Source organism: Lepidochelys kempii, chromosome 1 (assembly GCF_965140285.1).
Source record: "Lepidochelys kempii isolate rLepKem1 chromosome 1, rLepKem1.hap1, whole genome shotgun sequence".
In the NCBI taxonomy this organism is placed as follows: domain Eukaryota; kingdom Metazoa; phylum Chordata; order Testudines; family Cheloniidae; genus Lepidochelys; species Lepidochelys kempii.
Window position 1 is genome coordinate 187,289,536 of NC_136380.1, and position 25,511 is coordinate 187,315,046.

The 25,511-nt window shown below is 40.9% G+C and overlaps 1 protein-coding gene across 7 annotated transcripts in view; it reads left to right on the forward strand.

Annotated features, from left to right (window-relative positions):
* The window catches only part of POU2F1 (POU class 2 homeobox 1), a 181,965-nt gene that overhangs the window by 24,718 nt on the left and 131,736 nt on the right, over nt 1-25,511 (forward strand). The window contains exon 2 of one of the 7 annotated variants that reach the window (XM_073304781.2): nt 503-6,335. The exons of the other annotated variants lie outside the window; for them this stretch is intronic. The gene's annotated coding sequence lies outside the window, so the exon portion shown is untranslated. The remainder of the gene's footprint in view (nt 1-502; nt 6,336-25,511) is intronic. 7 annotated transcript variants of the gene reach the window in all.

The window sequence follows — 25,511 nt, forward strand, 5'->3', positions numbered from 1 at the left end:
GCCATAATCCTATATTTTGACAGCACAATGCATTGCATAAAAATAAGTATGTCAGAAATTCAACATTAGTCTCACTGAAAGATAAAATAAGGCAGGGTAAGCTAGGAAGGAGTAAATAAGCCTTTATTTATATAAATGTTAATTAGCAAGTGGTGCAGGAAAAATCATCATAGCAGTACAAAATAGGACAACTTTTCCCTCTAGTCCAGTAGCCTTTCTAACTCTCTATACTTTCCTTCTCTTGGAGAAGCAGCTTTTTTAAAAATGAAATTGCTCCACTAGAAGTTATATAACTAGTCAAGACAATATGCGTACCTATTTTGTGGTGTAATTGCAAGTAAAATGAAAGGGAAGGGAAGTGGAGCCATATTATCTGATATAAAGGATGTGTGCTATCTGTGAGCACATAGTTGGTAACATTACTGTATATTTACTGTTATGAGTAGTACTGTTTAACTGGGCTTTGTTTTAGATTACATTAATTCCTTTAAATTGTTTATAGGAAGGCTTTGCAGAGTTGCTGTTCTGAGACGCTTGTGTGACATGGTTTGTGACTGAGATGATCTTGTCAAAGGACACAACAATCCAGTATCCCCTTTTTTTTGTTCTTTGGCTTATTGTCCAACTTCATATATTGAAGTATTTTTACTTACATTTATAATAACTTTAATACTAGTGGGAAAATATACAATGCAAAATATTAGTCTCTCAGCCTTGCTACAGAGTCTTTGGTTATTCAAAGATATAAATCCAAAAGGGCCAGACCTTTAAGCATGTGATAGTGAGACCAGAGTGAGTAAAAAACAGATACACTTCACAGTCCTTATAAATGAGCTAATCAAGAAAGCATCTAAACTCTTTTGCAATACTCCCAAAAAAAAAAAAAAAAACCCAACCCCAAAAAAACCTAGGTAGATCTTCAAAATCTTCCTCCTCCACAAGAATTATATAAAACTGCAGCAGTAAGGGGAAAACAGTTGGGGAGAAAGGACTCATGATTTGGTTCCCCACCAGAATCCCATATACAGAGGCATGAACTAAGGTGGTTTCAGTGTTCTGATATCACAAAATCTAGATCACATTTCTTTAGTTTACAGATAGTCCATCTCTTATTCCGTCTTCGGTGTTAAATCACATCTGTGCTGCCTAGCACAGAGATAGAAATAGTTGGCTGAGGTACAACTCAAGTAAGACCAGAGGTGCTGTATGTGTAGTGTGACAAATAACTAAGGAACTTTCCCTGTGTGGAGGATGTTTGCCCAGTTAAGTTCAGGGTTTGCAGTTTGAGTGAATTTTGATAGAAGCCTTGTCTTTTGGGCGTGATCAGAAATGGCTTTTTCTATGGCATGGTTGCTACCAGTACAGACTCTGGTTTTGTATCCTTAGCTATAACTGAGACAGGGGGCAACTAGATAAATTTCAGTGGGATTTGGGAGCCAGTGTCTCTTAAACTCCTTTGAAAGTCTCTTCTCTAATCTGGATGAGGAAGTCTTGTGCCCAGCTTTCTTCCTCCTGTTCTTTCCCTCATCTGGCTCCATAGTTTTGCTCCTGCCGCACACAGAAGCAGCATCAGGCATATCAGGCTCATACTCCATTTTTTTCTGACCAATGCCTAGTTGGGAGAAAACAGTATGGAACAAAAAGATGAAAAGAAAGGGAAGCAGTAAGATGTAAGGCAAGAACATGGATGCAAGTCTTTCAGTCTTACATCTGGTACCATTTTGAGAAGAGGGAACAAATGTAATTCTCACCTCTTCTTTTTCCTCTGAGGCCAGAATGTTTTATCCTCTCTTCTGCCCTATTCTCCTCCCTTCCACATCATGCTGGGTGTTTAGTGTGTGTTCCCAGAGTCTACACTAGAGGCAGCCATGGAAAAGCAACTTTTTCTCACTTGTTAATTGTTTTCTGTAGTATGTAAGGACTTATACAGCCCCCTCCCAGGACTTCCTAATGGGAATGCACACTTAAGCAAAGTTAATAGTTTAATGTAGGTTTCAGAGTAGCAGCCATGTTAGTCTGTATTGTAAATTGGTTAGTCTCTAAGGTGCCACTAGTACTCCTTTTCTTTTAGTTTAATGTAGTGAGTGTAGGCTACCACTTTCAGAGTAGGAATTTCTCTGATGGGAGGAGCAGAGAAGATGACTGGGATACAAAGTTGTTAATGAAGTTTAGGTGCTCCCTGTCACAATGAAAGTTGAATGAAAGCAAATTCAGAGGCTGTATTAACACAATAAATAGGTAAAATTATTTTTCACCTTCAAAATGTTTTCAAGTTGTAACTATTCCTTACTGACAAATCTTGCCACAGTGAATCTTTTGTGACCTGTGGGCTGCAGTAATGCAGCACACTTTATTTGGGCTGCCTTTATAAAGCATTCATAGATGGCTATTAGTGCAGAATGTTGTACATGACTGCACCAAGGGTCTTTGCCCTCAAGAATCAGTGATGCCTGCACTCTGAATTGTTGCCTTTTGTTCAGCAGCACTGCTTCCTTGGCTGTCTTGCATACATCGTATATACATTTGAAAATAATTTAGCATCAATCTACCTGAAGGCTCATTTTATGACCCTATCACAGAACTCACAATCCTCATATTTGAAACTATTTGTTCTAGTTTTATATGTTCTCTCATTGTGGTGTACCAAAGTACATAAAAGACATTCTTCTAGGTAAAAATAAGACTCGGATTAATTTTTAGTTTGTGATGTGCGGGATGTATTTATTATTGAGATTGTTAGCCTCTGAAGTAGAAAGGGCAGATATTTATATCAGTTGAGTTTCTGGTCATGTTACATAACAGAAATTTCATTTTATTTTTGTTTAGTTTTGGTTTTTGAAATGTTCAAAGCTATTTGGGTTGGAGTACCATACAAATAACTTCATCAATATGCTGCTCTACCAGTCTATTTTTACAAAATAGGATATCTTGTGAGAGTTGTCAGAAACAGCTGGGTGTCATCATATTCATAAACATTTGTTCATTTACTACTCCACTAACTATTTCCCCAAGATCAAATCAGCTGTATCTATTCATAAAGGAAGAAACTGTCTCCAATGACTAGTTTTCTTCAGCCGCATGTTGAATGGGCAGTTTGTATGTGGGGAAGTAGAACCCTTTTCTCTTACAAAGATATAATCCCTGCTTCCACATCTGACAACCTTTTTTCATACCAAACAGAGAAGGGTATTAGAGAGTGCTGATTTTAACAAGTAGGCCCCCAAAGGCTTTTAGGGATATGTGTAAATTAAAAATGGACCCTGGCAAACAATTTTTCCAGGGTATATCCATTTTTGAGGGAAGACGGAACAGTTTCAGTAAAGATGGTAGAAAATTTGCATCTTAACTTGTCTGCTTTTTCCCAAAGATCCGTAGATTAAAATTCATAGTAACGTTCTTGAGTGCATCAAATTTCTGGTGCAATGGTGCACTACTCATAATTAGTATCTTATAAGGACTTTAAACTGTCTACTTAATAATAGCACTTACATAGCACTTTCAATCTTCAAAGAGCTTTACAAACATTAATTAATCCTCAAGCACTCCTGATATTCAAAATACAAATAGAAAAAAAACTTTTTTATCCTCAAACATTTCCTCAAACTACTCTATAATAATCTAGGCTTTTCCTTCAAATTAATATGTCTAAATATATGCGTGCACGCATACTGCTTGCAAAATTGTGGCTCATAGGTACAGTTTTCCCTTGTGCAGAATCCAACAAGAATTTTTTAGAAGTGGGGAGCCTTAGGAAAACATGGGTTTCCCATGATTATGAACCAAGTTTATGATGAAGTCAAGACATCTGTTTTATCGCCAATTTTTCCAGGGCATTAGATAGACCTCTGTCAAATTCAGGCCACATAATATATTTTTGCTTGTTTCAGGATATGGCTCCCCAATTCAGCAAAGCACTTAAGCGGATGCTTAAACCCATTGATTTTGATGGGATTTAAGAGCACTGCAAGTACTTTGCAGAATTGGGATGGGGGGGATATTCTGGTTGACAGGAAGGGGAGAAATCTGGTGTCGAACACAGGTTCAGACAAAATATTTCATGTGTTGCCTACATTTCTACTTTGTTTAGACATGTGGTTACTTAAAATTTGATGATGGGTGAGGGATGAACTCTGTTTTAGTGCTCCAGGTCTATGAAGACATGTCTCATAAAAGTGACATTGAATGGAAGAATCTGAATAAATGCTTTCAGGTTCCAAAAGCCCTTAGTAGTTTGTATAGAGTCTAGGCAGATAACATGGACATCTGGTTTTTGGGTTCTTGAGTGGATGTGGTGGCAATAGAGCAAGCAAATATCTTTCCCGATAGAACAGGGGCATCCAAATTCTGCAACATCAAGGACTGTATTAAATCAATTTGCTGGAGGCTGAGTGTCTTGCTAATTTGCACATGAATTTGCATATTGGTTTGCTTAATTTGCATAGCCTAATTTTGCTTTGGGTTTTTTACTAAAATGAACTTTAGTATGAATTTATTTCATTTCAGTGGCAGGTTAATCATAATACATAATTTTTAAAAGGAGATGCACTTTGTAGTGTATATTTTAAAAAAGTATGTATGTTCCCAAAATGCATGATGAACATGAAAAGTGTTACAAAGTTTGAGTGCCGAATTTTTAAAAGGGTTTTGTGGGGATGAGGAGAACACCCTTTGTCAAGTAAAGAGCAGTAGCAAAAAAAAAACAACCCCAAACACTGACACAGCTGAATAAAAAAAGTCACTTGACATCAAGTAGGAAAACTGTTATATGTTTACATTTTCTGTACTCTGCCTGTTTTTCTGCTCTGGATATAGCGAGGTCCTGCAGTTGAACATTCATTAGTCTAGTATAGATTATGTTAATTAACAAGTAGATGGGATAATTATCTGAGGGACAACAAAAATAACCCAAGCACCCTAAGTATTAAAAAACACAGAAATGATTCATTATAGTAATTTGAATAAAATATTCCAAGACCCATACAATTGTATGTTTTGATACTGGTAATATGCGTATTTAAAACCTCACTTTATGCATTTCACATACAACATTAATTCTGACACACACAACATATTGATGCACAATTAGTATGAAGTATATACTTAATACAGACAGAGATCTACATGTGTTGATGCATGGCACTGAGGATCTGTGGAATGTGTAAAATGAATGTGAAATGTACAGATTGAATTCTTAGATGTCCATATCATTAACCAGATTAACAAATGCTATGGGTTATGGAATTTCTAAGAAGAGTGAGAGGGTAAATAGAGTGTGAGTGAGAGAGAATGTTGAAAGTTGTGTTTCGTCTAGTTGTATGGAGCACACACAGGTATGATGCATTTTGTAGTCTTTACCAACTTGTGAGGACAAAGGTTGGGACCCTATTTCATATTCCCCGCAAATTATTAAAACTGTACTATTAAGTTAGCCCATTTGAACATACGCTCAAGAGTCACAAACAGAAATTTATTACTTCAACTTGGTTAGAGGTTCCTAAAATTCAGAACTTAATGTTTTTCTTTTGTTAGCACTGACAGCTTCTCTGTCACTTGTCATACCGAAGAGTCATTGGATGTTTAATTCAATACTTGGTGCAAGCAAAATTTAGCAGCTTTCATATTTCTGAAATTCACATTAAATACCAATTGAAAAGTTAGACTAGTGAGTTCATTTTAGTGAGTTTCAGTTTAGTGAGTTTTAGAGAAAACTCCTTTAGAGTTCATCCTCCAGATGGCGCTGGTTATTTTGATGATTTCCTGCGGCTGTTTAAACATAATTTTCTGTATGGGGAATCCTTTGATTGATTGGACCATTCATAAAATGCATGTTTTCCAGGACGGTGCTGGAAACCAGATGTTTCGCTGGTGGTGTCTTAATAAATAAGTCATACAAAATAAGAATAAAGATGAAAATAAATGAAAAACACCCAGAGGTGAATAATGCTTTTACCTGTTTTACTCCTTATTTCCCTGTTTTATTACTGCCTTGTAGCTTCCTGAAGAGCTGGGGCAATTCATATTATTTAGTCATGGAGATACTGTTTTCTGCCCCTTTCTGGTTCTGGAGCCTTCAGCAGCACAACTGAATTTTCAAAGGAAAACTCTTTTGAAGTCCTCTCTTTTTTTTTCTTTGTCTTCCTCTCTCTCCATCCCCCCCTTTCACCGTCTGTCAAGTTCAAGAGCAGCTCAGATGCCATGAATTAAGTGAAGCACAAAAGGGGAAAAGGAGACCCTTTTGAAGAACAAAGGCCTCCCATTAGGCTGCCGTGTTCTTTCTCTGACCAAAATCGCTCCCTACATGGTTTCTATTGCTGTCCACATGCCCTGCACATAAGGTAAATACAGTAGGACCCTCATTACCTCACGCTCTCTTCCTCTTCCCCCTTCAGTAAATGTCTTGTGTCTTTGATGTTCATAGTAATTCTTAGAGATTGGTCCCACTCATAAAAGCTCCAGGGGTAGCCATGGTAGTGGATAGTGTTAGATACTGTGTAAATGCCTTCAGAAAAGGAGACAGCTGTGAGAAAAACTGCAGCCAAAGAACCTACTCCAGGTGGAAGAGACAAGGAGGGCAGTGCAGTTACTTTCCTATTTCTCATAAATTGTCTCTAAGTCCCATCTCAATTTATATTCACCAGAGAGGAATTAATGTTTCCTTCCTGTTTATTCCAACAAAGAACCAGGCGAGTAGGAGTAAACTGGGGCTTTGAGGACACATTTTATAAGCTACCACGAGACGTTAAATCCATATAAATCGGCTCTTGTTCCTCTGAGTGATTTTTTTGCCTGAGGTTTGTATGGCTAGTTTAATGTGGTGGCATTGTTTCTTTTTTTTTAAAAAAAAGAAAGATTGACATATGATACAATGTAAATTGTCTTTTTCAGAGTTTGTATAAAATAATGGCTAAAATTTTCAAACATAATTGTCTAAAGTTAAGTGCCTACCATAGGTTTAGAAGCCTAAGTTAAAAATGGACTGATCTTTGAGAAAGTGCTGAGCACCTGCAAATCTCATTGAAGCTTACACATTCAGATTTGAAGATGTGGGCCAATGTAAAATACTATAAAGCAATTTTTAAAAGTTAGAGAAACTTTTCAAAGCTTTAGGTTGTGAACAGTATCTTTCTGGGTTTAAAATAAAATCTAGCAAAATATTGAAATAGCTTCTTCGAAAGATTGATGATTTGACAAATGTTTGGACGTATGGAAGGAATTTTTGGAAAACAAAAATAATTTACATGAAGAAATATAATAGTGTCCACACTTCTTATAAGGATTGCAGATTCCAGACAGCCACTTCTTTTCCTCTTCTTAACTTTATTCTGACTTTTCTTTTTTGCAATCTCTTCAATTTCAAGGACTTTTTGATGTTTGTATATATCTTCCCTCTCCATTGATTTTGTTGTTTGATTTAGTCAATGTATATTTTTATTAATGTATATAATAGTCAATCACCACAAAAATATAACCACCCATTAATCAGTGTTATGATTCCTGCTTAAAGCCAGCAATTTGTCTCGTGGAGTATGTATTTCTGTGAGCTATGCATCCTGTCAATCACAGAGAATGAACATTGTTTTCCAAAGCCTGCTTAGGGCAGTAAGTGATTGCAAACAGCCTATGATTTTGTAAGCTAAAGTAGGAAATATCCACTTTGAAACCTTGATACCTTGACTGTGCTCTTTGACTCATATTTTGCCCACTGACCGCCCAGATCATAACTCTTTTTTTATTGGTCATAAGTTCTCTTTATAAAAGTTCTTGTCATTTTATGTAGAGAAATACCCATGTTATACCTCTCTCCCCTTTGAAATTGTCCTATTTCACCTTACTTGCACTGTATTTTTACACTGTCATTTATGACAGGTTTCAGAGTAACAGCCGTGTGCATCTGATGAAGTGAGCTGTAGCTCACGAAAGCTTATGCTCTAATAAATTGGTTAGTCTCTAAGGTGCCACAAGTACTCCTTTTCTTACTGTCATTTATGTACTTGCATTATTTAACTGGCTTGAGATTGGTCATTGATTAGTTTAGAGAGGTACAAGCTTGGAGTGAGGGCAAATCTTAATATTTTATGTTATTGTACCTCAAGTGTGTTTATAACACAGCCTGGTCTTCTCTGCATAGATTGGGCCAATTTCTTTCACAGCCCTGTAAAGACTAGGGCCAAAACATACTTATATCACTTAATGGTCCTGTCTAAAGGTATGAAACCATGTTGTGGTGTTGGGGAAACATATTACAAAATTTGCTAGATAGAACATTTCTAAATAACCTTTCCAGCACACAGAGTGAGGGACTATTGCAGATGATGTGGGAAAGAGAATTAACATTCTACTCTTTATCCTCCCTCCCCCCCGCAAGGCATACACCATGATGCAAATGTTGAAAATGTCCATATTTTACCTCTTTTTCTTCTAACCCACATACAGTTTATAGTGTATAAAAATTGCTATTGAACTTGAAGCAAAATTTCCTCTTTCAGTAGACTGACCGTATAAATCCCTGCTCTTAAGAGCCCATTTGATCTCTGTGCGTGTTGGAACCTTTTGGGAAACCACACCCATTGAAGGCCAACTGCATGATCCCTTCCAGACCTCATTCATAGGGCCCAAATTCACAGTCCATTTTGGTCAATTTCACAGTCATAGGATTTTTAAAATTGTAAATTTCATGATTTCAGATATTTAAATCTGAAATTTCACGGTGTTATAACTGTAGAGGTCCTGACACAAAAGCGAGTTGTGGGGTCACAAAGTTAGTGTAGGAGGGGTCGTGCTGTTACCACTCTGACTTCTGTGCTGCTACTGGTGGTGGAGCCGCTTTCAGAGCTGGGTGGCCGGAGAGTGGCAGCTGCTGGCTGGGAGCCCAGCTCTGAGGGCAGCTTCGCCACCAGCAGAGGTAAGGATGGCATGGTATGATATTGCCATCCTTCTGCACTGCTGCCTTCAGAGCTGGGCCCTCAGCCAGCAGCTGCCATTCTCGTTTTTCATGGCCACGAATTTGGTAGGGTCCTACTCCTTCAGTCTCAAGGTTAAATAATGATCTAGAGCTCCAAATTAGTTTGTTTCCTATGATTTTATCTTTTTCCTTTTCTGTTAGTAGGTAGTTATTTATTTTAAATGTCTGTCTGGTTCCTGTTCTGGTCGTCATTTTCAGGGAACCAGTCTGGTATGGATCATAAAGTTTAGTGTGGGCACTTTGCCTTCAGTTACAGATTGAGCATCTTTTGTTTCTTGTGGAGGCATATGCATCACAGGTCTGCTCCATCTGCCTTTACCTCAAGAGTTCTTGGAGACTGAATACCAACATAAGGCCTCTTTGATGGAGGAAACTTTATCATAGATGTAATATTTTATGTTCAGAAGGGACCATTATAATCACTTTCTGACCTTTTATGTAACATAAGTCATAGAATTTCATCCAGTAATTACTATATAAAACCCAATAACTTTTTACTGAACTAGAATTCTTTGAAAGACACCCAGTCTTGATTTACTGTCAGGTGATAGAGAATTGTTCTAGTGGTCAATTTACCTTCACTTAAAAACGTGCACCTTATTTCCAGTACAAATTTGTTTAGCTCCAACTTCCAGGCATTGGATCTGAAGTCTTTGCTAAATTAAAGAGCCCTCTACTAGAAAATTCCTCAGACAACTCTTTTTAATCAATTGTCTATAGGTTATAAATTGATGTTGTCTTCAGAACCATGTCAGGTTTCTACCTTGGCATCTGTTGCCTTTTAAGTATCTCTAAAGAGGCAGGGAATCAACGGAGACCAGGATCCAAGTCCTGGTTCCTTACAGGGTTGTAAGGACTGTGTCCCTGAGTAGGATGGATGAAGAAGCACCCTAGTGCTTACTGCTCCTCTGGCCTTCTCTTTGAAGCAAGGAGGTACAGTAGTCATGGAACTGCTGAGGCTTCAGAGTTGAGAGAAAATTCAGAGCTGACATATTGGTGTAGAGCAGTGGTTCTTAACCTTTACTGCAGCCTGCACCCCTTTGGTTCTCAAAATATGTTCTCGCACCCCTTATCAAAAATCATTGAAATAGGTCAGTTCTTTAAACCTAGATATATATTTGTTTGTATATTACAGTAATTGTTAAAGTATAATGTTAATACATAGGTTTTATGAAACCAAGTAGTTGTACTTATGTGCCTGTGCTTAATTTGTGTTTTCGATGATTTACCTTCTAAAAAAATCTGGCGTGTCTCGCACCCCCAGAAAGGGCATCTCGCACCCCCAGTTAAGAACCAGTGGTGTAGAGGATATCTTGTGACAAGATCTCTGTGCCATTCTAGACTTCTCTTTCAGCACTGTCTGTTCCTTTACATGATGCCTTTTGACTCTGAGCCATAGTAGCTCCCTAGGAAGAATCTTTCAGATTTGTTGGTGTTTCGCGTGACTTTATTGATAAAGAGAATGATTTCTTTGCCCCAAGATAGATGAAAATTGATGACTTAAAAACACTTTTCTTTTTTCAAAATAAACATTTAAATTTAAAACTGACAACTATGTTAAAACTTAAATGATTTTATTATAATAAGTTTAAGTTAAATTATATTCAAGCAGTACATGTTTGTTGCTGAAGTTTTAAAGAAAGCTGAACCACTGAACTGGTGGAAGTCACTGACTAAGCACCTAGAACAAGAGTTTGTTGTAGGGGTAAACCAGCTTTTGCTGCCAGTAACCTCTTATGCAGATGAAGAGAAAATATTTTTGTGACTTTGTGACTTTTATTGAGGGGCGACAACTTTATACTCCTAGATATCAATAACTGTGTACAATTAGGAACTCATTATAGGAGAGCAGACAGCAAAATTAAACAAAGCAGACTTAAAGAAATATCAATCTTCATTATTTTGCCCATTTTTAAAAATCTTGTGTACACAGAAGCATAAATGCAGCTTGAAATCTCTTAATAGCAATAAAGTTACAATCACCCATCTATATAGACTAACATTTTAACTCCAAATATTTGATCTGCAATGTGTACTTAAGCAGTTTCTCATCGCACAATTATTAAAATGTAGTTTTTTTCCTGTTAAGAACCAGCAACTCTGCATTTTGTACTTTTGTGCATTGTTTTGAAGCACAGAACCATTGTCTCCTGAAACACACTGTCTCATGTTTTACCATTTATCAAAAACTACTGAGGGAGCAGTGGGTTTTTTTATTTAAGTAAAGATAAAACTTATCTACAAGGTTTGTTGCTGGTGCAGGGTTTTCTTCTACTATGCAATTAAAGTGGGAATCAAATGCAAACCCCCTTTATCAAAGGATTCAGCATTAACTCAGAAATATTTTATCTTTTTGTGATTCGTGAGATTCATTGCTCTTTTTGTTCATTTCAGTTTATTCAACTAGTTCAGTGATCACTTAATTCACAGTTAAACCAGCTGGGAGGAGAGAAATCAGAAAAAGTTGTTTTCCCTCTTTCAATCTGTGAATAAAAGCTAGGTGTGAGAGAATGTTCTAAAATCTTGAACAATAACAGCACTTCTATAGCCCCTTTCATCTGAGGCTCTCAAAGCGCTTTACAAACACTTATTAACTTGCACGATCCCTGCCTGAGGTAGGAAAGTAGTAGTATCTTCATTTAACAGTGCTTTAAAGACATGGAGATCAGAACAATCAGGTCAGTTCACGAACTATAGATGATAATACTTTTGTTTTGAATAATTTTAAAATCCAAAACATGTTTTGACAAACTTACTCTTTTTCCATTATGTATTCCACATATTTAAGGTAAAAATATTTAACTGATAAAAATAAATTAAAATGCTGTTTTATGCATATAATTGAATTCATTGTGATGGAGTACACGCGTGCCTCTTGTCAGTCGGGTGCAAACCTGCACTCACACTCTCTCTGCTCCTGACTCACCTGGTCAGCTGTTAACCTTGTCAAGCAGGTCTTCAGTGACTCAGCCCTCTGGCTCAGTCGCATGTAGTTTAATGCATAAACGAACAAACCCCTCCTGTGATAAAAGGTCCAACAGGGCCTGTCCCTTGTGCCCTTGTTACTGTTAGCCCTGTCTCTGGGCTCAGTTCCTTCTGTGCTTTGTCTACCCTGGTTTAGGCTTTCTCCCTGGAGACTTTAAGTCCTGCCCTTCACTTGAGCCTTCAAACAAGTCCTATCCTCTTCTAGGGGCTTAGGCCACTTCCCCATTGGCCAGTGAGGGGACCCAGGCCTCACTACTGTGTCCCAACCCAGGGACCCTACAAATAGAAGCCACGTGCTGCTTCCTTTAATAATTGCTACTGCTATTCCCTGGGCCACCTCCCACATAGCCATTTCCTCTTCACCCTTACCTCAGGGCTGAAGTTCTTCCTCACAGAATACCAGTATCACCAGAACCCATCTTCTGGTTCTCCCTTGAGTTCCAGCAAAGAGCACCTTCTTTGCTCCTCTGGTCCCTACCAGGAACAGACCTGCTCAGCCCCTGCAGCTCCTTTTATTTGAGCCTGCATCACTCTGATTGGCCACCTGTCTGCAGCCATTCTAGGCAGGCCTGGAGGACCCACCTTCACTGCCCCTTTTGCAGGGTGGGGTGTTAGTAGGACTGTGAGGCCTCCAAACAGGGGGCCTCAAAGGGCACCCACTCGCATACAGTTTCCAAGCAAATAGAGCTTTTCCTCTCATCACAAGTGTAAAAAAAAAAATTCTTTAGTAAATGTGAAAATCACTATTCACTATTTTCTAATATGAAAAATGTAAAAAATTGAGAAACTGAATAAAAGTTGAAGCTCTATAACTACTTAAATAAGTTTGTATAGATACATTAGATCTTCCTAGTTTGCAAAAAGTACCAAATGTATTGTAAAGGCTATAAGTAATTGCAAATGAACATTTTAATAGTTAGCAACCAATGAGACTCAGCCACTCTAAGAAAATAACTAGAAACTACAAATGCAAAACCAGATTAAAATCAGTTATTTAAATTGAGGTTTCCTGCTTGCTAATTTAAATCATGATTAAAATTGGTGATTTAATCACTTTGATTTTAAATATTCCACCTGCTTTGACCATTACTTTTCCATGCTCTCAAGTTCCTAATACGTCCTTGGTACCAGCCCAGCTGCAGTCTTTGATGGAGCTTGAGGTCTCCTCTGGGCATTATCAGCTCCAAAACCTTCCCCTCTACCTCCTCCCCTCTCCTCCCCCCCATCTGAGTATTCAGTTTCTAGATTTTAGAAGCAAGTCTGTCTCCTACATCTGCAGGTAAAACTTTAGAAGGTCAGGGCTATCTCAGGGCAACTCTCTCTCACTGGAATCCACATAGGCCAGGGAGTACAAGAGGCAATGTTCTGTGAGGTGACTCCTCCAGAACAGAGATGACCTGAGACTCTTGGTGAGGGGGCACAATTTAAAGGTTTGGGGGGATGTGACAGCTCGCCTCCCTCTGTACCTCCCACACCCGCTCAGAGTTGGCACCCCCCATCTCCCACAGCTCCTTCCTCACTTCTCACATCACCTCCCTGCTGCTGGCACAATGCAGGTCAGAGTGTGCTCTGGACACCTACTGCTGAGCAGGTAACTGCGGCTGTGTGTGAGGAAGGGGTGGGACTCAAGGTTTTCCCATGCTCCCTCTGGCAGGGCTGTGCTGCTAGCCCCGACCGTCTTCCCTGTTCCGGGCACCTCCTAGCAGGGCTCAGTGAGAGTGCTAGGTGCTGGTACCTTTCCCAAGCACATCCCCCTCAGCCAGACTCAGCTTGACTCCCACCCTGGCAGAAATCAGAGATGGGGCATGTTGACCCTGCATGTTTCCCCCCACCCCCCATGTATTGCCTCCTGTGAAGACCTCAAAGAAACCTACTTCCCCAATCTCATTTTCCAGAGATTGCAGCAAGACCCTTTGGCTGTATCGGTGATCACATCTCCACCTTCAGTGCTGATGTATTCTGACTTTCCAATGGAAGTGAGGATGACCCAGTGGAGTAGGAATGTAACCATACCGAGTCTTATTTATAGTCCCTACTCCTCTCCCACAATGCTAAATTGGAATCACCTTTCTTAAATGAATAATTTCAGGAGTTCCCAAGACTTGCTTAGAAGAATGATGGAAGCTCTTCATATTGAACTTTTGATCATTCAGAAAGGATGCAGTTAGAGTTCTGAAACATCAAACAGGAGGGTACTATGATGATCCCAATAAATGAGTTCTCTGGGAGCCAGCTCAGGGTAAATGGCTTATTACTTCACCTGCTGTTTCCAAGAGGGCTGATGCCTTTTATCAGATCCCCATTACTGGCTTTGAGGCTCATAGTTACTTTGATATGCGCTATAGAAAACCCTAAAATAGATTAATTCTCCTTTGACTTGAGGTGAATGTAGATTTCTTGCTTTTTATTCTCTGATATGCTGAATGGAATAAGGTAGGCTCCGTGTACTTTGTAGCAAGCGGGGGCTAAGCTGTGTGGCAAAATTCCTGGATTCTGGGGCACTGTTTTGATAGACTGGAAATTGTGCAGCAGCTTTATTTAAATTACAGTATAAAGGGTTTTAATGCATTAAATATGGAGGAATAATACAATAATTACCTCTATAGTTTATGCTGTTACCACAGTAAATAGCTTTTTCAAGTAACAGCAACATGAAACTGATATGATTCTTGGATGTTTCACAGCTGCTCAGAGAATTCTAAACTGTAGCTGTGAAATTACCAGTCTTATTAATTTTACTCTGCAGCTGTGGGCAGAGTTATGATCTGTCTCTTTGAAAACTCAGGATGACTGTACTGCCTGTATTCATGCTCACTTCACCTTTAGGAGCCTTTCTTTGCTAAAGGCAAAATGAAAAATTAAGTGCTGTAGAAATAAATGATTTAGTGCCATCCACCCAGCCCCACACAAATTCAACAAAAAGAGCTTGCTACTGGTAGATGGAGTTTTCAAGCCTTGTGGGTTTGGCAGAGAACCGTATGTCACCTTCAGCATAGGCACCAATTCCGTGGGTGTTCTGCACCCACCGGCAGCCAAGCTCCTCCTCCCCCCCGCCCCTGAGTGCCCCGCATCCCTGCTTCTCTGCCTACATCCCAGCATTTCCCGCCCAGCTGTTGCCAAACGGTTGTTTGGCATCGTTAGCACACTGCGGGGGAAGGTCACATACTGCGGGGGGTGGGAGCGGGAACATGCTCAGCGAAGGAGGCAGGGCCAAGGTAGGGATTTGGAGAAGGAATTGGAATATTGGCAGGGAGGGGGCGGAGTAGGGGCGGGGACTTTGGGGAAGGGGTTGGAATGGGGGTGAGGAAGGGGAAGGGGTGGGAAGAGGCAGGGCCTCATGGAAGGGGTGGAGTGGGGGCGGGGGCAGAGGGGGTGTTGAGCACCCACAGGAAAGAGGGGAAGTTGGCGCCTTTGACCTTCAGCATAACAGAGGGTCCCTACTGACCAGGCACTTGAAAATTAGAGACTCTTAAACTTTCTGGGCAATTTGCAAGGGGGTAACTCAGTTCTTCTCAGTCTTTAGCCACACTTATACCTAGTGTGCTGGTATGGACTGTGGTGTTCATATATATATCTAGAGGTCTGAAGTTAACTTGGAATTCATCTAGTTTTCAAAATTTAAAATTGCACATATTAGAGCAGAGTTATGAAAGGCTTAACATGTAGCACCACCACTGTGATACGTTAGCCTTGGAGGGGACACTTTTATGCTTGACCACCATGTCAAGAGACTTTTTGGCTCTGACAGTGGGGTATTTTGAATCATATTCCTTATTAAATGGCAAAAAAATTAGTTAACACAGAGTTAAGGTTGCCTGGTGGTAGTATGTGTCCTTCCAGAACATTGAGTTCAGCAGCACTTAAACTTCTGAAAACCAGAAAATGAATTATGGTAAATGCCCACACAGCCTGAACTCTGCTCCCTGGAGCTGGCAGTAGCCAATGGGAATTACCTGCTTGGTCTCCCTGCATTAGCTGTTACATATAGCTGTACTGAATACTGGAGGCAGTAGGTGTGGGAGGTTGCTGGAGTTGTGTTTGTGATAGGAGGAGATCTTGGGAGTAGTTCAAGTATCCTGGAGTTGCGATTGTGATATGAGATCTGTGTCTGAGTCCCCCAAACATGTGTGATCAAAGGAAAGAGGTTTGTGTAACTTGAGGTTCCTGTTAGCATTATTTCAATTCAGAATTGTGTCGCTTTTGTCAGTAACCAGGTACTGGGGTCTTGCCATGGATATTGTCAGTAGTGAGGTGGGATTGGAGAGTAGTCTGGATTTAATGATGGGTAGAGGAAGGCTTAGGGTGTGTCTACACATAAACCACTTCAGCAGCACAGCTGCACTGCTGTAGTTGCACTGCTATAGCGCTTCAGTGGAGACACTACCTATGCCAATTGGAGAGGTTCTTCCATCTGCACAGGTATTCCACCTCCCCGAGAGGCAATAGCAAGGTCAACGGGAGAAATCGCCAGTCAATCTAGTGCTATCTACTCTGGGATTAGATCTGTTTAACTGCATTGCTCAGGGGTGTGGATATTTCACATCAGCTGGGAGCGGGGTCCAGCTGCCCAGCTTTTGGGATCCAGCCGTGAAATGGACAAGAGAGCTAACAGCCTGTGTAAGTAACACAGTGTCTACACAGACACTGCATCTCCCTAACTACACCGAATAAGCCCTATGCCTCTCGTGGAGGTGGAGTTATGTCGGTATAGTAGGGCACTTACATCAGCGGGACAAGGCTGTAGTGTATACATTGACATAATTAGGTCGATGTAAGCTGCCTTACATCGACTTAACTGTGTAGCACAGACCAGGTTTCAGTGTTTTGGGGCATTGTTCAAAGGGGTCAGAGTTAAGGTTGTTTGGGCATTTACCTTAATATTTCCAGAACTTTCAGAACTTTGAGTTTTGCTGAACTCAATGTTCTGGAACGTCATGAGCTATTACTGGGCAACCTTAACTCTACATTAAGTTCTAAGCTATTTAACTTCCTGTCTTTTTTAAACAGACCAATACTTGTTGGTAGGAGTTAGTGGTCATGTAGGCAGTTTTAGTTCTAACCTAGATTTGCAGTTGATACGCTATTGTGGCTAGGTAATAATCTAAAACCTAGCCTTTATAGAGTTCTTTTCTTTGATACCTCTCAAAGAACATTACATCCTTATGCCCATTTTACAGATAGCAAACTGAGACATAGAGAGGTGAAGTGACTTGAACAAAGGTCACCCAGCAGGCCAGTGGCAGAGTTAGGAATAGTCCCAGACCAGTCGTATTTCCACTAGGCCACATGTTTGCTGTGTGATTCCTCAATGCTCCTTCCCCTCCCCTCTCATACATTTTGTTGTTGTGGAATGGAAATAAGGGTTGTACTTTGAAATGCTTGCAATGTGTAGTTGTTAACAAGGCCGGTGAGAGAAATCTCATGCATGGTCTGTCCCAGAATCTTGATAGTTTTTAAATACGTGGCACTTCCAGTAACTTTAAGCATGTGAGAGAAGACTGGTGTTTCTGTCTCCTCCTCCATCCACATCACACCATTCCCAGCAATATGTAGCTCCCCTTCCAACATTTCCAGCTCCCCTTCCTGTCCCATTAATCCATTAGTTGACATTATAGAAGCTATGAACATGGAAGAAATTTCTCCTTGCTGTCTCCTGCCCTGTGCTGCTGCGTACACATATTACAACCAGTAGGTTACTAGAGGGCCGCTCACTACCTAGGTTATGTAATTTCAGCCATACACTGAGCTGGCTCCCTCACTCCTGGTACCCACCCCAAGCTGGGACTCCTGCCTGTGCTTCTGCCAGGCTTCCCTAGTCAGGTCCTAGATCCACCCAGTGTGCCTGTTCTCTGAACCAGACCTCTCTTCCAAACACTCTTCCCCCCCATAAGTGTTGTGTGTCATAATTATTCATGTTCTGGATTTCGGACATTTAAATTTGTTACTTTCAGCACTCCCCCGCCTCCCCCCCTCAGATATCAGCTTGCATGGAGGGACAGGAGATGGACTCAGACACAGCAGGATGAGCAGAATCCCCTAGATCCCAGAACACAGCAGGCAGGGAGAGCAATTCAGACTCCTCAGCTACCCCTCATATTCTGCAACTCCTCCTGTCCTCTCCCCTGCCTCCTGTTCCAATTTATCCACATTCCTCCCCTCCCCCCCCCCCCCCCCCCCCCACACACAAACCAAAACCCCTTTCCCTCTACTCTTGTACAACACCTCCCTGCCCAGGGAGCACTTCCATGTGTAACTTATTTTCTTTTCAAAAATAGTTACACCTTGACAGAGGCACACTTTTTTGCATTGTTTATAGTTCATTCTCAGATTTCTGCCTAGGGTTAGTTTCAAATTTCAAAGTTGCTAGAATCTGAATTTACTGAAATACTGTGTTTTTTTTTAATCTCCTCACCCTACTCTGCCATGACTTATAGCAAATTTCAAGACAATATGTGTAAGCATGTAAACAGCAAGGAGTCCGGTGGCACCTTAAATACTAACAGATTTATTTGAGCATAGCTTTCGTGCGTGAAAACTCCACTTCTTCAGATGCATGAAGTGAAAGTTACAGATGCAGACATAAATATACTGACACAGGAAGAGAAGGGAGTTACCGCACAAGTGGAGAACCAGTGTTGACAGGGCCAATTCAATCAGAATGGATGTAGTCCACTCCCAACAATAGATGAGGAGGTGTCAATTCCAGGAGAGGCAAAACTGCTTCTGTAATGAGCCAGCCACTCCCAGTCCTATTCAAGGCCAAATTAATGGTTTTAAATTTGCAAATGAGTGTTAGTTTTGCTGTTTCTCTTTGAAGTCTGTTTCTGAAGTTTTTTGTTCAACTATAGCTACTTTTAAATCTGTTATAGAATGTCCAGGAAAATGGAAGTGTACGCCTATTGGCTTTTGCATGTTACCGTTCCTGATGTCCGATTTGTGTCCATTTATTCTTTTATGTAGGGACTGTCCTGTTTGACCAATGTACATGGCAGAGGGGCATTGCTGGCACATGATGGCATATATACCATTAGTAGACGTGCAGGTGAATAATTGGACATTCCTGGACATTCTATAACAGATTTGAAAGTAGCTATACTTGAACAAAAAAACTTCAGAAACAGACTTCAAAAAGAAACAGCAGAACTAACATTCATTTGCAAATTTAGCACCATTAATTTGGGCTTGAATAGGACTGGGAGTGGCTGGCTCATTACAGAAACAGCTTTGCTTGTCCTGGAATTGACACTTGCTCATCTATTGTTGGGAGTGGACTACATCCACCCTGATCAAATTGGCCCTGTCAACACTGGTTCTCCACTTGTGAGGTAACTCCCTTCTCTTCATGTGTCAGTATATTTGTCTGCATCTATAACTTTCACTCCATGCATCTGAAAAAGTGAGGTTTTTACCCAAGAAAGCTTATGCTCAAATCTGTTTAGTCTTTAAGGTGCCACCGGACTCCTTGTTGTTTTTGTGGATACAGACTAACACGGCTACGCCCGATACTTGTGTAAGCATGTGGATTTTTGAGCATTTAGAAGTCCTCTGTTAAACAGGGAATGTATTCTCAATCTTAGCTAGAGCATAACTGGCAGTCCACTGTAATATTGTATGAAATAAGAGGGAGAATGGAGGGGAGGGGCTATACATATCCATCAACTCAGAGAGGTGTTAAGTGGCCCATTCATCTGAATGAGATGTTTTCAGTTGAAAGCAAATACCCAATGGGGATGAATACAGTCAGAAACCGATCTGAGATGTGTGAACTTCTGTATTCATGATATCTGTGGATGTTTCCTCCTCTCCCACCCCAGTGCTGGAGTGTTTATGATAAAAAGAAAAGGAGTATTTGTGGAGTACAGCTCACTTCATTGGATGCTGTAGCTCACGAAAGCTTATGCTCAAATAAATTGGTTAGTCTCTAAGGTGCCACAAGTACTCCTTTTCTTTTTGCGAATACAGACTAACATGGCTGTTACTCTGAAACCAGTGTTTATGATGTGTGTCAAGAATGCAGGTCCTTGCCTCCTCACCCCACTGTTAGCAGTGTTCTCAGTGTATGTTCTGAGCATGCCTGCTCTTATACCCACCCAGAGGGGCAGCAGAACTTTCCCAGCTCCCATAAAAGATGTGGGGGTGGGGCTGGGGCTGGGGCTGGGCACCCCAGATTGTGGTGCACACATAGGAGGGGAAAGAGGGACTGGAGTTTGCTGCTTCCCAGTGTCTCACCTCTTTCCCCGTAATCCCACCTGCTCTTGTTCCCCTAATCACCCTTCCCAGTGAGCATTTGCTGTAGTTTATTTTCTTTTTTTTAAAAAATAGCTTCAGTGTCTTCTGAATATTCTGCTATACTCAGATTACATTTTCCCAAAGTAAAAACAAAAACAAACAAACCTTTGACAGAGGCAGTTTGGAGCAAGATACTCCCTTTTTTATTTCGGATTTCTGCTCTGGGTTGGATTCATACTCTCAGTACCTAGCGTAGTGCTTGGATTTGATGAGCCTAACATACCCTCAGAGCCACACAGGTCCTGTGATGTAGAAGTATTTTTCCAGATGGTTAGACACTCTGTCTGTACCTGCAAAGTGTAATTCATCTGGCCTGTGAGCCCTTAGAACTGCTTGGGGTGCTTCTCTCTGGATGTTTTCAAATAATATTTTAATTTGATTTTCCTCGAAGGGTTGGTGGGTGCCATCCACAGTTGAGGTGACCCTCAAGTACTAGACCATGGCATCATGATCTAAACCTTGGTTTGGTCTGTATCTGCGTGCAAAAAAGCATTGTCAGAATAGGTCAACTTTAAAGAAAAGCTGGAGTGCGTGTGTCTGTGGGGGGGGAGGGAGGGGGGTGTTAGGAGGAGGGTTGTATTTCAGGACTCGCTGGGCCAGAGAGTCCCACATTTGGATCACTGGTCCTTCCTGAAACCCATCAGACATGCAATTTGAAGGCAATACAAGTAACTATATGGTTTTTAGAGCATTTAGTATAGTTACGTTTTAAACAGAAAGCTGGTCTTAATCTTAAGTATATATAGTAGAGCTACCACTGTGCTATAATAATGCCGGGCAAGAACAACATTTTAGCAGATTACTTGAGCCAGAGATAAAGTACTCAGCACTCATGATGTCTGAAGGACTCCTTTGAAGGGGGAAGAACCCCCAAATTAGATTTGTTTTCAACAAAGAGGAATGCAGTATCTTTCCTCCCACCCCCAAGGTGGTGGAGATATTAACTCCATGAGATGCCATTCTCCTGAACCAGAATAGAGGATTTTATTATGTCTTGTCTCATCACTTCTGCCTCTGTTGCCAGGATTCCTCAGGAAGATTAAACAAGACAAGCACTAGACTGGGAGCCAGAAGACTCCTAGGTTTCTATTTCCCTCTCTCACTGACCTGCTGTGTGACCACAGACAAGTCACTTCAGCACTGTATTCCTCTTTTCTCCTTCTACCTTGTTTCTGTTGTGTGTATTGGGATTGTATACTTTTGGGGGCAGAGACTGCTTCTTTCTGTGGTATAGTGCCTAGCACAGTGGCTCCCCAATCTTATTTAGAGCCTGTAGACACTACTGTAACACAAATAAGAGCTTTGGCCTGAGGCTTGTTAGGTCTGGTTCTCAGACCTCCTATACCTTACATAAGAACCTTCACTTGCCTTTCAGATCTCTGGGTCATCATCTTTTTTTCATGTCTGAAGACCCTGAGTCTTTCAGGCTGATGGTATGTGGCTCTACCTCTAATTCAGATTTACATGAAGTTCATTGTGTCCTGAAAAATCATACATTTTCCACTAGAGAAACTTGTGTTTTAAAAAATAAGAGGTATTCACTGAGGGTCTCTTGCAAAGGATTTAATCCTTCAGCATCCACAGTTGGACTTTCTTGTTACTGAAGTGGTCTGGACAATCTGTAATTATTAAGATCCATGAAGGCCTATTACACATTTACAGCTATTTGTGAGCTGACTTCTTCCTGGCATTTGAGCCAGTCACGGTCTGTCTTAGGCTATGTCTACACTACCGCGTTAAATCAACCTACCCTACGCAACTCCAGCTATGTGAATAACATAGCTGGAGTCGAGTTACCGAGGGGTCTACACCGCAGAGGGTCGACAGGAGAAAATCTCCTGTCGACTTACCTTACTCTCTTCAGAGTACAGGGATCGACCGGAGAGCAATCTCTAGTCGATTTGGCGGGTCTTTACTAGACCCGCTAAATGGACTGCTGGTGGATCAATTTCAGAGCATCAATCCCTGCTGTACTGTAGACGTGCCCTTAGTTATTTATAAGGCCCCTCTCATTACAGTATCTGAGTGCCTTACAGTTGTTATAGTTATCATCAAAACATCCCTGTGAGGTAGGGGAAGTATTATTATAATCCTCACTTTACTGATAGGGAAATGAGGCATAGAGAGACTAAGTGACTTGCCTAGGGTCATGCACAAACTTATGGTGGAGCGGGTAATTGAATCCAGGTTTTCCAAGTCCAAAGCTAGAACCTTAATCATTGGACCAGCCTTCCTTCCTTCCTTCCTTGATGTACTGTTTTCAGCCTTTAAGAACATTCTTGTACTATATCCCTAACAAGATTTCACTTCTAGAACTGAGAGCATCAGCGCACAGGATGGTGAGATCCAGGTCCTTATTTGACACTGTCCTCTCTCTTCGCTACCACACAGTATTCTGTAAGGATAAGATGGAACTCCTCCTAACTAACCTGGATTCTGACTTACATTTTAATGAATCCATTAAGCTCCTGTTTCCATCTCAAACCTCACTTGTTACCAGGCAAGCTTGATTACATAGCTTGAATGTTAAGAGCTCTAAGGCCAGGTTTTCAAAAGGGCTCTGTATTCATCTTCTCCCATTATTCACAATGGAAGATGTTGGGTGCTGAGCACTCTTTAAGATCTGGTCCTATGCTATTAAGATTAAGATTTTTTCACGGTTATTTTTAGTAAACGTCAGGCAATAAACAAAAATTCACAGAAGCTTGTGACTTGTCTGCCTTTTACTAAAAATAATGGGGCAGAGCAGAGGCTGATGGGGACAACTGAAGTCCGAGCCCTGGGGGGGGCGGGGGGGAGGGAGATGAGAGCCTGAGCCCCACTGGGGGAGGGAGGGGAGTCCAGGACCTGATGCTGCTGCAGCTGACAGCTCTGTGGCCCTGCTGTAGCCCTGATGGCTTAAGAGTTCCGGGAGCCCCCTGCTGCCTGGAAGGTGGCTGACTGTTCGGGGGGTCCACCACCACCCACAGGGCGGCTGATTGCTCCAAGGGTCAGCAGCTTGGGGCTCCGGGGGCCCCCTACAGCAGCTGAAGTGGAAATGTCATGCATGTCTCTGAAAGTAATGGAATCTGTGACCTCCATTACATAATCTTATTCTTACTTATTATCTAGAGAGGAAAAATCACTTCAATGTAAACTATCTAGGTTTTCTATAGCCTGGGAAGAGACCGTTGGGTTCAGGCAAACACTGTTTTTGCCCTGAAGTCCCTCTAACTGATCATCAAACTCTTGTATATAAATGTATTTTGAACTTGCAGGTGTGTTGATGTATGAACATCTTAAAATGTACTCTGCCAGGTCCAAGGCATTGTTTTTAGCATATATTAGACATTCTTGAATTGTTGACTTATATAGAGTTAAATGCATGCATTGATTCAACAGTACTCACCTGATTTGGCTTTCAGGACTAGTGTCCAATCTGGGGGAGCAGTTCCTTAGATGCACCTGATTTGGAGGCGATTAATGCTAATCACCCAAGAGAAGGGTACTGTGATGGTCAATACCTGAAGAGTGATTACTTAGTAAAACTATAGTTCTTTGAGTAATTAGATCCACATTCCTCCATCTTTGAGTATTAGAACATATTCTGAATAAGCAGAAAGGAATTGGAGTTGTTTCACGTCTTTGGCTCCTTATCACGTTGTTAGGTCTGAATGCTCAGCTCTTTGAGGAAAGATGATCCCTAATAGCTACTGTTTCCCAGAGGATTCCAATCTCTGTGCAAGAATACATGGGCTCCCAAGATTGGGAATTTATGTTGTCAGTCTACTCAAATAATTATTTAATAAGTAAAGAACCCTTCTGTTGGGAAGGCAGTTATACTGAATTTAGGATCTTGTACAGACCCAAGAGTAGTGAACTGTGTTGTCCAAATTTGTTTCTGCTTTCAGGAAATACGTTTGTTTTCTTAGTAGGTACAACATTTTGGTGGGGCTCTGTGGTTATAAGATAGCAACAGAATAAGAAGCAGAGAGTTTCTTGCTTTGTATTGTGTTTTGGAAATTACCATTTCTGTTGTCTGCAGGTTTGTTCTAAGGATGCAGACTTGAAATCGCTGGGGAGAGAGAAAGAGACTTGCAGTTCTAATCTTTCCTTGTGTTGCCTCTGGTCAGGCACTGGGTTGTTTTTCTGTTTTTGTTCCTCTGGGTGGCATCTGTCTTCAGGAAAAATCTCCTTACAGCAAAGCACAGACTGCTTAACTGTGGCTGTTTCACTGTTGCTCCTTCTGGCTATTAGGCTGAATTAATTACCTGAGCAGTTGTAATATAGGTGCCTGAAAGGTTTGAGACTTGTTGGGGGAAGGAAGGAGGTGTTAAAAGAATTACTCTTTCTCTTCTTCCTCGTTTCTGCTTTTTCACTGGTTCCTGAATAACCTCTGTCTAAGATTCCATAGTTCACACATGCAGAATAGTTTTTGTGCTACTTGGCATGTGCTTTGTTTGTACTAGCATCCTCCTTTGTGGCCTTATTAGATTCATAGATTCCAAGACCAGAAGGGACTATTGTGGTCATCTAGACTGACCTCCTGTATAACACAGGACATAGAACTTCCCAGAAAATAATTCCTAGAGCATACCTTCAGGGGAGAAAACCATCTTGATTTAAAAAGTGCCAGTGATGGAGAATCCACCATGATTCCTTGGTGCATTTTTCCATTGGTTAATTACCCTCACTGTTTTGGTGTAAATTTTTATTTCCAATCTGAATTTGTCTAGCTTCAACTTCTAGGCATTGGATCATGTTATACCTTTCTGTGCTAGATTGAAGAGCTCTTTATTAAATATTTGTTACCCATGTAGGTACTTATAGACTGTAATCAAGTCATCCCTTTACCTTCTCTTTATGCTAAATAGATTGAGCTTTGTGTTTCTCACTATAAGGCATGCTTTGTAATCCTTTAACCATTAACCTTTATCCACAAGAAGTCCGCTTCCTAGACACTATAGAGCTAATAAGCGATGGTCACATAAATACCACCCTATACCTTAAACCTACTGACCGCTATACTTACCTACATGCCTCCAGCTTTTCATCCAGACCACATCACATGATCCATTGTCTACAGCCAAGGTCTGAGATCCATTTGCTCTGATCCCTCAGACAGAGAAAAACACCTACAGAATCTCTATCACGCGTTCTTAAAACTGCAATACTGACCTGGTGAAGTGAAGAAACAGATTGATAGAGCCAGAAGGGTACTGAGAAGTCACCTACTACAAGACAGGCCCAACAAAGAAAGTAACAGAACGCCACTAGCCATCACCTACAGCCCCCA